The sequence below is a fragment of the Fukomys damarensis genome, unplaced genomic scaffold (genome assembly GCF_012274545.1).
Source record: "Fukomys damarensis isolate Sample0158 unplaced genomic scaffold, DMR_v1.0_HiC HiC_scaffold_3, whole genome shotgun sequence".
NCBI lineage: Eukaryota > Metazoa > Chordata > Mammalia > Rodentia > Bathyergidae > Fukomys > Fukomys damarensis.
The window spans coordinates 21,329,424-21,342,421 of NW_022900915.1; positions in this window are offsets into that span (position 1 = coordinate 21,329,424).

A 12,998-nucleotide genomic window follows, 5' to 3' on the forward strand; every position below is an offset into this window, starting at 1 on the left:
GCTCCTCTCTCATACTGTGAGACGGTAGCATGGGGGTGCAGTTTGCCTTTTCTCTCTGTGCTGAGGTCTGTCTCTTCACTTTCTCCTCAGGTTTCAATTCTCCCTTCAGATCCTTCCTGGGTGATTGTGATCCCATCTTTTCTTCCTCTCTTCTGCAAGTTATCACTTCCCAGTGTCTGGATTCTGAATCTTGGAGAGGCAGATTTGTTGTTGCTTACCGCTCCACCATCTTCCTAGAAGTTCCCGGAAAGCTCATGCTTGAATGAATCATCCGGGTACAAGCCTCTGCTTTGTAGAGTGATGCCTGCAGCTCCGATTTTTGGTGTACTTAAGGAACTGAAAAAAATCAACCTTGAATCTTGCCAATCACCTAAATTGAATTAGCAACTTCCAGAAAGTGCTGAGGCTAAAGGACTATGTTAAAGAATGCCTTGAAAATTAATTCAGAAAACACCAAACTGTTTTCATTACAAACTCAGTAATAACACACAATTTAGTTTTGGGTTTTTTGCTGTTTTGTTTTAAATAAGTTAATTAAAAGTGAAGCAAAAAGAGGCAGAGGAGACATGTAATATTAAACAGATATAAGAAAATTAAACTAGAAAATACAGTTTCAATTTTTATTCACATAACAAACTTTTCTCCAATAGATTTTTCAGATGAAATTTACTTGATAAACTGATCTTTAAAAATTCACAGAACAAAGGTAAATAATTATGAGAGGTCTGAAGAGCAAAAACAAAGTGTGGGCATTTCTTTCACCCTATATAAAGAAATTACAAAGCCATAGCAATTAGAACAGTGCATGTTACCAGGAATGATAGTCTAAATGCTTAACAAGTATTTCAAGGGCACTAGTCAGGCAGAAAGGATTTAGTATTAGTAAGAAAAAGGCCTGGATATGCCAGATATTTCCTGAAGTTGCTAGATCATGAGTACATTTTGAGGAGTAGGAATGCAGCTGGAAGAATTCAGCAGAAGAAACAGAAGGGAATATTCATAACTGTCAGAACAGTAACAACTTATCAACTTGTACAGAACTTTAAAATTTAACAATTGCCCTACCGGTACATACCCTCGGATGTTGATGCAATGAAATCAACAGGATTAGAATAGAGAGTTGAGAAGTACATGTATACAGTATATATAAAAATAGAATGTGTGCCGCATGTGGCTTTCTAAGTCAGTGAGAAAGACAGCAATTTGATAAATAGTATAGAGATAATTAGATACTTATTTTTAAAAATTACCTCAAGTACATATAAGATTATAGTCTCAGCTTAAAAAGCTAAATGTAATAGTCAAAACTTTTAGAAGAAATATAGAAAATATGCCTTAGAATCAGTATAGGAAAATAGTTCTCTTAAATGAGAAATAAGATAAACACAGGTAAAAGATTAAAATATTTGAGCTGGCATGGTGGAGTACGCCTATAATACCAGCATTCAGAAGGCTGAGACAGGAGGATCACCATGAGTTCCAGGCCTTTCTGGACTACACAGTGAGTTCAAGGCTAGCCTGAACTACATAGTGTAATCCTTTCTCAAAAAAACAAAAAACAAACAAAAAAGATTAAAATTATTGACTACAGGGAATTGATATAATACATAATTTTAAAAGTAAGCCACCAAATATGGAAAATGTATTTACTATCACATACATATAAGCTTATATCAAATCAAGAGACTCATTAGAAAACTGAGCAAAGTTGTGTTGTATGGAGAGCAGAAGAGCTTGCACTGTATAAGAGAAGCCCTGATTCAACTAGATTTCAAGCAATTTTTCAAAAAGAAGCTTACATGTGCTTTCTGAAATTGTGCTTACCAAAGTTTCCCAAACACCAACAGATTCATGCTTCTTTCAAGAATAAGGGCCAATAAGGTGTACGTAATGATGATCATATAAACATTATCATTTTGGGCTGGGGATTTAGCTCAGTGGCCCTACACCTGCCTCACAAATGCAAGGTCCTTAGTTTTTCTCCTTCTTAATTCCAGTTCTGCCTAGCTTGTGAACAATAAACATGCATGTCTCTATAATTTGCAGAATAAATATTGATTGGCACAGGCCTTTCTGCAATTGGGAAGAATGATTTATACTTTTAAACATACCTGTTCTGGGTTATATGTAATGTAATGTAATGAAGTACACCCATGCCTTCTATGTGTGGATATGGGACAAATATGATTTATTTGATAAGGAGAGTAAAATTATTGCCATTTTCTCATTTTGTGACATCATAGAAACATAAGCCCAGGACTTAGCTCAGTGTTCTGTTGCCTACCTCACTCACAAGCAGAAGGTCCCAAGTTTTAGCCCCAATACCAAAAAAAAAAAAGAAAGAAAGAAAGAAAGAAACACATAAATGAAGAAATTTTTAGACAACTATCCTCTCATCCCCATTTTTCTCTGAATAATACTAGAATAAGCCAGATTCTACTAGCCTTAGTAACACTTTCTAACACTCTTTACAGTGTCATTAAATTTTAGAATTGTATCAGCCACTTTCTCATCACTGGGACAAAATATTCCACACATGCAAGTTAAAAGAGGGGGAGTTTATTTTGGCTTACGGTTTTCATAGATTGGAGTCCGTGGTTGGTTGGCTGATTCCACGGTCAGCCAGCTCCAAGTAAGTTCATGGCAGAGGAAAGCTGCTCAAATGATGGTGGCCACAGCAGAGAGAGAAGGGAGGACCTAGAAATAAGAATATTCCCTTCCAGGTTAGGTACTCAGAGACTGATCTCCAAGCAGACCCACATCCTAATAGCACATTCAGCTACTAACACATGAACAAATCACCAGCCTACACATGCAGCTATTGGGGTACATTTTGTATCTAAACCATACAATTGCACTGCTAGTCCCTAGAAGGCTCATGTCTATCTCATTAGGCAGAGCGAATTTAGTTCATCTGTAAGAGTCACCAAAGTCTCAACAGTTCCACACTGCTGAAAAGTAAGCCCAAAGTCTCCTCTGAGACTCAGGGCACAATTGTAGCTGTGCCTCCCTGCAAAAATCAAAAAGAAAGTTAAACACTTCCAACACTCTGTAACATATGATAAACATTACCACTCCAAAATAGAAAAATAGGGTGATAAAAAGGAATAATACTGAAGCAGAAAAATCATGGGGCAGACATTAAAACTTGTAGCTGTGTATCCAGAATCTAAGGCAAGCTGTGGTGAAATGTGAGCTCCAAAAAGGCTTGGGCTGCCTCTATGTCATGAATGTTTGAAGCCCATGTATCCTCTCTACTCACTGCCTGTAAGTTTTCTTCACAGTCCACATTCCTGGAATCTGAAAATTACTGAGTCTCCACTGTACCTTCAGCATCACTCCCACAGCTCCATACACTACACTCTCAGTGGCACACCGCCTAGCTTCTTCTGAGATCAAAGTGGAAGCCATCATGACTCTACAACTCTGGCATTTTTCATGCCTGAAAAACTAAAACCATATGGATGATGCCACCAGCTCAGGCAGTAGCCAGGCTCCATTGAGGTTTGGCTGAAGTGGCCTCTGAGTGCGGGTAAGGCTAAGTATAGTAAAATGAGTCCATGGGAACCAATTCCTCAGATACCCCTCTATCAGGCACAACACCTCTCTTCTCAAGACTTTACAGTTTTGCACACTTGGGCCCGTGAAGGATGGAGTCTGGTCCGTCTCTGAGATGCATTCAAATTATCTTTCCTATTGTCCTGATGGAAAATACATGGCTCCTTTTTCATTCTAATCTTTTCAGCAAACCACACTTCCTTGCCCTAACTTTACAGCCTGCCCCCTGCCAATCTTCACATCATTGAGCGCTTCTTTGTGTTCCTGATTTTCACTATAAATCTGGCTGAAAGTAGCCAGATATAGCCATGATACAACCTGAACAATGCAGTGCCTTGAAATTTCCTCTGCAACATTAATTAGTGCACTGCTCTTAATCTCATGTCCTGTAGTTTCAGGACATGGGCAAAATGCAAAAAAATTATCTGCCAAAGTATCTTACAATTGCACTCTTCCAACTGCCAATGAAGACTTTGCTTCCAACTGAAACCTTCTCATCTTGGTCTTTACTACCTACATTTCTATTATCACTCTGGGCTTCTAAGTGCTGACTAGAATCACTCTACTTACAGTCTTCTCAGGATTCTCTAGCCTGCTCCTCCAAACTTTTCTGAACTCATCCCACAAAGAAGTTCAAAGTTTTGTTCCCATCAGTTGGAGACTGATTAAAGATGTGATTTTTCTATAAAATGGAATACTATTCAGCCATAAAGAGTGAGAAATTAGAGTCATTCACAGGAAAATGGATGCATATTGAGGTCATACTCTTAAGTGAAATAAATAAGGCACACATGTGTAAATACTGAATAGTTTCTCTGGTATGAAAAATTAAAAGTGTAAATAAGATCCAAATGTTATAATTGACAATGTGAAGTAGGAAGAAAGGGGCTAAAGGTGTAGGGGAAGTGGGAAGGGGAGGGGAAAGGAAATAAGGGAAAATAAAAAAATATGAGAAAATGAAAATAAAGTTTTTATAAATAGTGATGGGAAGAGGGAGAGAAGGGAAGGCAGGGGTGTGGGGAAAAATGAGAACCAAGACCTGTCATGTAAAGGTATAAGATCCCAATGTTGAATGTAATTGTATAACTAAAAAGTACCAATAAACTAAATGAGAAAAAAAAGTAGTTCAAAGTTTTTTAAATGTCATGATCAAGTAACATCACAGCAATGACCCCATTCCTAGTACTAATTTCCAAAGTACTCAGTTTTCCTATCACTGAATCATACTTTCAGTGGATTCAGTCCATAGTTGGTTGGCTCAATCCATGGATGGCCAGTTCCAAAAAGGAATGACACATGAAAGAGCATGGTGGAGGAAAGTTGTTTACATGCTGGTGACCAAAAACAGGGAGAAAAGAGGAGAGTCAGGGACAAGAGTACACTCTTCCAGGTGTTGCTTTGAGTGGCCCATCTCCAACCAGTCCCCAACTAGTGACAGCACATTCATCTACTGAATTCATAAATAGATGAATCCACTAATAACTATAGCACTCCCATGATCTAATCACCATCCAGCACGTAAGACTTTCAAGGGGACATTTTAGATCCAATCCATAAAAATGATCTTATTTAAAAGGTAGTCAATGCAATTAGAAAATAAATATTGTAGGTATATTCAAAGATCAATAAAGATTGCTGGTAGAACATTATGCATAAAAATGATTCCCCAGAGTCTCCCATGAAGTGATGTATTCTCAAGAGAAGTTGTGTGAGTGTTGTGAAAGTTCCAGCTAACATTTGATTCACCCATCTTGAACCAGAAGAGGAGGCACAAAGTTCTGGACATTTTCTCTAGACACGGAGATGGTAGAAGTTCAACAAAGATGCTCAATCACAGCTAGCTTAAAAAGGTGTTATGCAGCTGTTAAATATAAAAAATAACATGAACCCCAAGTCCCCAAATGAAATTTCTACAGTTATAAAATTTCCTTCTCTTGCTTTTCAAAGGGAATTTTGGTGAGCATGTATAGTCTAAACCTGTTCAATTCCATACATAGATATCCCCTGCAATATCAAGAGCATTTCGCAACATGGCAGGATAGGAAATGTCAAGAGCAGAGGGCTGCAGGATCTTTTACTGCTTTGGGACACTTGAGAGGAACAGCTGAAGGACAGGTCACCCAACGTGTTTCCTGTTGCACAGTCATACACCAGGGATTTCACATGCACCCATACTCACCAGGCACTCGGAACTGACAAGCGTGCTTCTGCCTCCTGGACTTTTGATCCTAAGAACACAATGCTCATAACACAGAAATGTCGCACACAAAAAATTTTCTGCCTAACTTGCCTCTTTCTCTTGAGCTCTTTTCCACCTTTTATCCTGGGGTTTGGGGGGGTTGTATAGATTGTTGTTTTTAAAATTTTGTTGATCATTAATGTGTATATTATCTTGAATAAACTTAGACTATTATTCATTAGACTGTTATTCATATTCATTCACCAAAACCATTTTGAGTGAGTGAGTGGAAAGCTTGCAGAAAGATCTAAAGGAATGATTTCCTTGAGTTCTAGCTTTGTACCCAGCGCTTGACTCAAACTCACACCACCTAATTAAGGGAGTAACGGTGTCCTAGAATCTAGGACTCAGATATGTTCAGTGATTTTTCTCCAGGTCACTTTGTGGTGACCAGAGACACTGGCATATTACTTCAGCTCTCTCTGCTTGCACTGCCCCAGTGTTCCTCCATTAGATTACATTGTTTATGATAGAAAATCCCTACCAGTAGTGTGATGTTTAGAATATCTTACACTGTTCTATTGCATTCTTGATATCTCTGTACTACTTAAGCACAGCGAATATGTTTAGTCTGCCAAAACCCCATGATCAAGACATTACATGGCAGAAACTATGACAAATTTAGTGATATGTGACTTGGAAATCATTAATTACTCATGTGTGCTCTCATCTATGACCAAAGTAGTTTCTTTTTTTAATTCATTAATTTTATTACCTCTTTGCTTGTTCCATATGTCACAAGAAGGTGGCCTGAGGGCCAAATTTGATTTGTAGAAGTTTTGTTTCAAATTCCCTCATCCTTAATCCTGTATCCTGCTCTGAAATGGCCACAGTTGCGAACATTTTTCAAAAATCAAGAGGTTTCACAAACAAAACAAAAATCCATTTCTTCCTTTCCATGGTATTTCAGCAGATCCAGCAACATTACCTCTCAATCCTTGAATAGTAAAGAGAAACTTTAGGTGTATGAATTTTGAAATGAGTGCCAGCTCTGTCATATTTCCACTTATGCTGCTTTTCTCATTCACAGTTTTCTCATTTACAGTTTTCTCATGCCTGTCCCTCATGCTCTAAGGAATATGTATACTCCACCCCAAAAAATAAAAATGTATGGGAGTGGTTCTGAAACGGCAGCAGGAGGAACAATTTCCATAACAATTCAGAATCTCATTGTATCCAACAGAACCAACAAATTATATTTACTGTTTGCTTTGCAGGGCAGTCTTTTGAATCCAGAAACTTAGAAATTGGGGCATAAGTTTAAAGGTCTTGCTTCTACTCTGCAACCTGAGTAGTACACTATAGCCTCTGCTTGCACTCCTCAGGAAAATCTGTTCCTTTGTTGAATGCACACAATTATTATAAACTATTCAGCAAATTGAGTGCAAATATACCCTACAACATCTGCCATCCATTAAGTCTATTTGTGGTTCAGTCTGGGGAATTTGCTTCACGTGATGACCCATCAAATATTTGGGGACAGTGTTCATAGCTCCTCCAAGCCTTGTTCATAGGATCTAACATAAAACACCTGATGCTTCTTACAAGAAACTGCTTGTGTTTCCCACAGAGGAATAGGCACAGTTTCAAAGCCGTGGGGCGTGGGAATCAGTGCAGGACTCCATCCAAAGGGAAAACGATATCTAAAGAGTTTCTTTCTTATATTATTATATATTTTATGAACATGAAAGTTCTGGAGATGAAAGATAATCTTCCAAGCTCACAGGACAAGATTCCTGGAGTGGTTTGCTCACTAGGATACCTTAGCGGTCAAAAACTGTCTTAACCTCTGAACTATACAAATTTTCTGCAAGTTTTCAGTTTCACAGCGTTTTTAGAATTTCTCAGCTTTGTTAATAAGTATGTTCACATAAGCCAAACTCAGTTCAAAAATACTCCAAGATGACAAATTTTAGATTGCCTCTCATTTTACAGAAGTGAATTCTAAGAGCATACGTGTTTGAGCTAAATATCCCATTGTGATAGTCACATCAAAAGGAATATTACCACCCATCATGATACTTGCTAGACAGGCTGTGAGCATCAAAGACATTTCAAGTCAGGTTAGGACAAATGAAAATGTCTACAGGGCATTTTTAGGGTGAAGGTGAAGATTAGGAGGTTAGACAGGCAAGGAGATAGTCAACATCTTTTCCTGTGTGTAATTTTACATAGGGTAAATATGAGTCTGGTTTTTAATACCTAGTTACTATTTATGTACACTTACGGAAGTTAAAAAAAACTATGTGAAAAAGGCAATGCTCCTTTATAATAAAACTTTAGAACAATAGAAATGAATGTGAGAAGTTTTCATGAGAGCTCTAATTATATAAAAAGGGGATATTCTGATGAAAGGACAAAAGTTTAGAATTAATTACATGAAACTACTGTCAACTTGGAAAGAGAGTATTAGACAGAAGTCTCTCAGAGAAAAGTTGGGTGACAATAACCTTTCCTTTTCAGTAAGATTTTAGTCTGGATTTTGCTAAAAGCAAATCTCAAAAATATTTTAGAGATTAAAGCAAGAACTGATCTGAATTCATCAGAATAATTAAGTCATTAAATCTTCTGAGTTAGGTATATTTTAGTTCCTGAAAAAAAGTTTTGGCTTCTGGACTCAAATAACAGTAAGGAAATCGGGTTATGTAAGTTCCATTTCCTGATAGAAAATTTCTACATCAAATATTATCAAGAGTACATCCCATCCTTGGGAGTCATAGAAGCCAAGGGTATACCTAAGATCACACATCCAGGAAATGGCAAAGATAAACTTCGATGTCCACCTGGTTGGACTCCAAAGAACTACAGTCATTAATTGCTTCACAGGTGCATAGAGCATATGTGTTTAATTCTGAGACTTTTGTGTACTCTGTACCCTAAATACAAACTCTCATTAAGGGATGCTGTGATTATATGATTCTCAAGATCCAGGCCAACTGAACAGGCTTGAAAAGAAGGAAAGTACTGTAAGAAAGAGAAGGAATGGCTACACAGCTCCTGAAGGCTCCGTTCACTTGGTTTCCAGCGTATCGGGGGTATTGCAATGCAATGACAGAGTCAGAAACAGATTCTGAGGCTGTCCCTTCAACCCTGAATTCAGCCCTCCCCCAAACAGTTCCAACCTGGGGACTACTCCATTATGAGAAACAATTAATTTTCTTTTTGCTTAATCTAGGTCATTAAGTACATGGAATTTATACATTTATTTAAAAGGCTTTTCTAAATACTAAGCAAAGTAATAGATCTAAAGCACCTCGCTGAAGATATAACAGGCACAGTTGTTAGAGCTCTTCCTCTCCCAACTCAGTGAATTACCATTTCTCCTGTGGCGGCATGGGGGCTCTTCATTGTCTTCTGACCTGTTGTGCTCAGGTGCTGAATAAAGACAAGGAAGAAGAGGAGGGGAGAGAAGGAGGAAGAAGGGGGAAGAGGAGAAAGGTGAAGAGAAAAAGAAAAACAATCAGCACAGGAAATGTGTAGCCATATGCAAAGTCTGGTTCTCCCACCTGTCTGCTTGTCCGTGTTTAAAACCTAGATTAAGACTTCTAAAAGAAAATATGCATTCCCCCACGTTAATCTGTATGTTTTGGCTGAAAGTAACAAAAACCAAAATTCTTTCTATTTTAAACATTAAAAAACAAAGAGGGGGATACATACGGAACGCAGAACTCAAATATGGGAAGGGAGGAGTGAGGTGGCCTCTGGCTTGAGGAAACATAAGACTTAAAAACAAGGCAAAGCATATTCACTTCACTCTCTCTAACTGACATTCTCTCCACAACTCACGCGTTCCACTATTACCCATTTCTCATTTCAGCTTCTGGGCTTTGTTGACTTAATTCTCTCAGCTATACTCCATATTCGGGAGACCTAGCCTCTCTGAACTCATAGCTTTGCAGCTCACAGTCTCAGGGGAAATAGAGAACCCTCTCCCCCTACTTTGGAGGAGAGTCTCAGTGAATAACAATCAGTGCTCGCTTCACAAGACCACCCATTAGACCGGGGAGGTAAGGATACGTGGCTGACAATTCTTGAAAATCACACTGAGTGGAGGAGTAGTTCTTCAGAGGGAAAGGGTGCTGTTAATGGAGCAGAGGTATTTATGCAGAGGTATATTATTTATGGAAATAAACGACAGTTGTTCGCTCCATCGATTGCCCTCTCTTTGGATGTCTAGCACCATGGTATCTCACTTTGTCTTCAATGGATCTCTTTTTGGTTCCATCAGTGTGCAGAGCCAAAGTTGTCTTCTAAACGTTACACAGGGAGAGAGACTCTAAAACCTTAAGTCCTGATTCCCACAGGAGAGAAAAGCCTCAGAAAAGATGCTTTCATAACGATGTACAGATTTTTATTTCTTTTGCCTGAGTTTCACTTCTGATCTATGACTGGAAGTTTCAAGAAGTTAAAATTGTGCATCAAAAGGAATGCTTGCAATGTAGTTCAAAAGACAGACAATTTAAAAAGCAAATATCCAAGCTGGGCATGGTGGTGCATGCCTGTAATCCCAGCACTCAGGAGGCTGAGGCAGGAAAATCACTGTGAGTTCGAGACCAGCCTGGGCTACATAGTGAGTTCCAGGTTAGTCTCAACTACATAGTGAGACCCTGTCTCAAAAAACAAAACAAAACAACAAAAACAAAAAAGCAAATATCCAGATCCACTATATCAATCAATCTTTATCATAGAAATAAGACAGTAGTTTTATATATTTAAAAGAAAAACACATAATCTACTATTTTGATGTAATTATTTTTGTAAGAGATGTTTATTAGCCTTAGACATTGACTTTAAATTACCTTAAATGGTCTACTCCATTATGAGAAACAATTAATTTTCTTTTTGCTTAATCTAGGTCATTAAGTACATGGAATTTATACATTTATTTAAAAGGCTTTTCTAAATACTAAGCAAAGTAATAGATCTAAAGCACCTCGCTGAAGATATAACAGGCACAGTTGTTAGAGCTCTTCCTCTCCCAACTCAGTGAATTACCATTTCTCCTGTGGCGGCATGGGGGCTCTTCATTGTCTTCTGACCTGTTGTGCTCAGGTGCTGAATAAAGACAAGGAAGAAGAGGAGGGGAGAGAAGGAGGAAGAAGGGGGAAGAGGAGAAAGGTGAAGAGAAAAAGAAAAACAATCAGCACAGGAAATGTGTAGCCATATGCAAAGTCTGGTTCTCCCACCTGTCTGCTTGTCCGTGTTTAAAACCTAGATTAAGACTTCTAAAAGAAAATATGCATTCCCCCACGTTAATCTGTATGTTTTGGCTGAAAGTAACAAAAACCAAAATTCTTTCTATTTTAAACATTAAAAAACAAAGAGGGGGATACATACGGAACGCAGAACTCAAATATGGGAAGGGAGGAGTGAGGTGGCCTCTGGCTTGAGGAAACATAAGACTTAAAAACAAGGCAAAGCATATTCACTTCACTCTCTCTAACTGACATTCTCTCCACAACTCACGCGTTCCACTATTACCCATTTCTCATTTCAGCTTCTGGGCTTTGTTGACTTAATTCTCTCAGCTATACTCCATATTCGGGAGACCTAGCCTCTCTGAACTCATAGCTTTGCAGCTCACAGTCTCAGGGGAAATAGAGAACCCTCTCCCCCTACTTTGGAGGAGAGTCTCAGTGAATAACAATCAGTGCTCGCTTCACAAGACCACCCATTAGACCGGGGAGGTAAGGATACGTGGCTGACAATTCTTGAAAATCACAGAGTGGAGGAGTAGTTCTTCAGAGGGAAAGGGTGCTGTTAATGGAGCAGAGGTATTTATGCAGAGGTATATTATTTATGGAAATAAACGACAGTTGTTCGCTCCATCGATTGCCCTCTCTTTGGATGTCTAGCACCATGGTATCTCACTTTGTCTTCAATGGATCTCTTTTTGGTTCCATCAGTGTGCAGAGCCAAAGTTGTCTTCTAAACGTTACACAGGGAGAGAGACTCTAAAACCTTAAGTCCTGATTCCCACAGGAGAGAAAAGCCTCAGAAAAGATGCTTTCATAACGATGTACAGATTTTTATTTCTTTTGCCTGAGTTTCACTTCTGATCTATGACTGGAAGTTTCAAGAAGTTAAAATTGTGCATCAAAAGGAATGCTTGCAATGTAGTTCAAAAGACAGACAATTTAAAAAGCAAATATCCAAGCTGGGCATGGTGGTGCATGCCTGTAATCCCAGCACTCAGGAGGCTGAGGCAGGAAAATCACTGTGAGTTCGAGACCAGCCTGGGCTACATAGTGAGTTCCAGGTTAGTCTCAACTACATAGTGAGACCCTGTCTCAAAAAACAAAACAAAACAACAAAAACAAAAAAGCAAATATCCAGATCCACTATATCAATCAATCTTTATCATAGAAATAAGACAGTAGTTTTATATATTTAAAAGAAAAACACATAATCTACTATTTTGATGTAATTATTTTTGTAAGAGATGTTTATTAGCCTTAGACATTGACTTTAAATTACCTTAAATGGTTACTCTTGATACTTCTCCATGTAACACTAATCTTAGAAAAGACAGTTTTGAAGATTCATAGAACTGTTTATTAAGTCACTGCATAATTATACATAGTGAATTATGATTTCCTATCTGTGTTAGCATGCTGGCAAAGACATAGGTTAACTTGCACAATTCCCTGCTTCCAGCAAAAAGATTAAATATGAACTATATGAAACAAGAAAAGGTTAGATATGTCAGTAAGAGGATTTGATTTCCTTGAGATGTTTTTCAAAGATGTACACAATCAGATATTTATCAAAATGTGGTTTGCAAGTATGTGCCGAGAAATAAGTCTCTTCTAGTCTTGTGTCTGAAGTTGTCAAGAAAGTGATTATAATCAGATGAGGTGTAAAATTGAATTGTGCCTAGTCTGAAGTTTGAGCCATATAGAGAAACAACACTGTTCTCCTGCAGTCTAGGACAGGCCACCTGTCCTGTTTTTGTGGTTACCTGTCTTCATGGCATTTCTTTGTTAAAAAAAAGCTGAAGATAATGGTACACAGTGTATAACTACTGTTAATCTCTTACTTTGTTGTGAAATGTTTTATTTTATTTATTTATTTTCATTTTTTGAGACAGGGTCTCACTATGTAGTTGAGACTGACCTGGAACTCACTATGTAGCCCAGGCTGGTCTCGAGTGCTAGGATAACAGGTGTGCGCCACCACACCCAGCAACGTTGTTTTATTT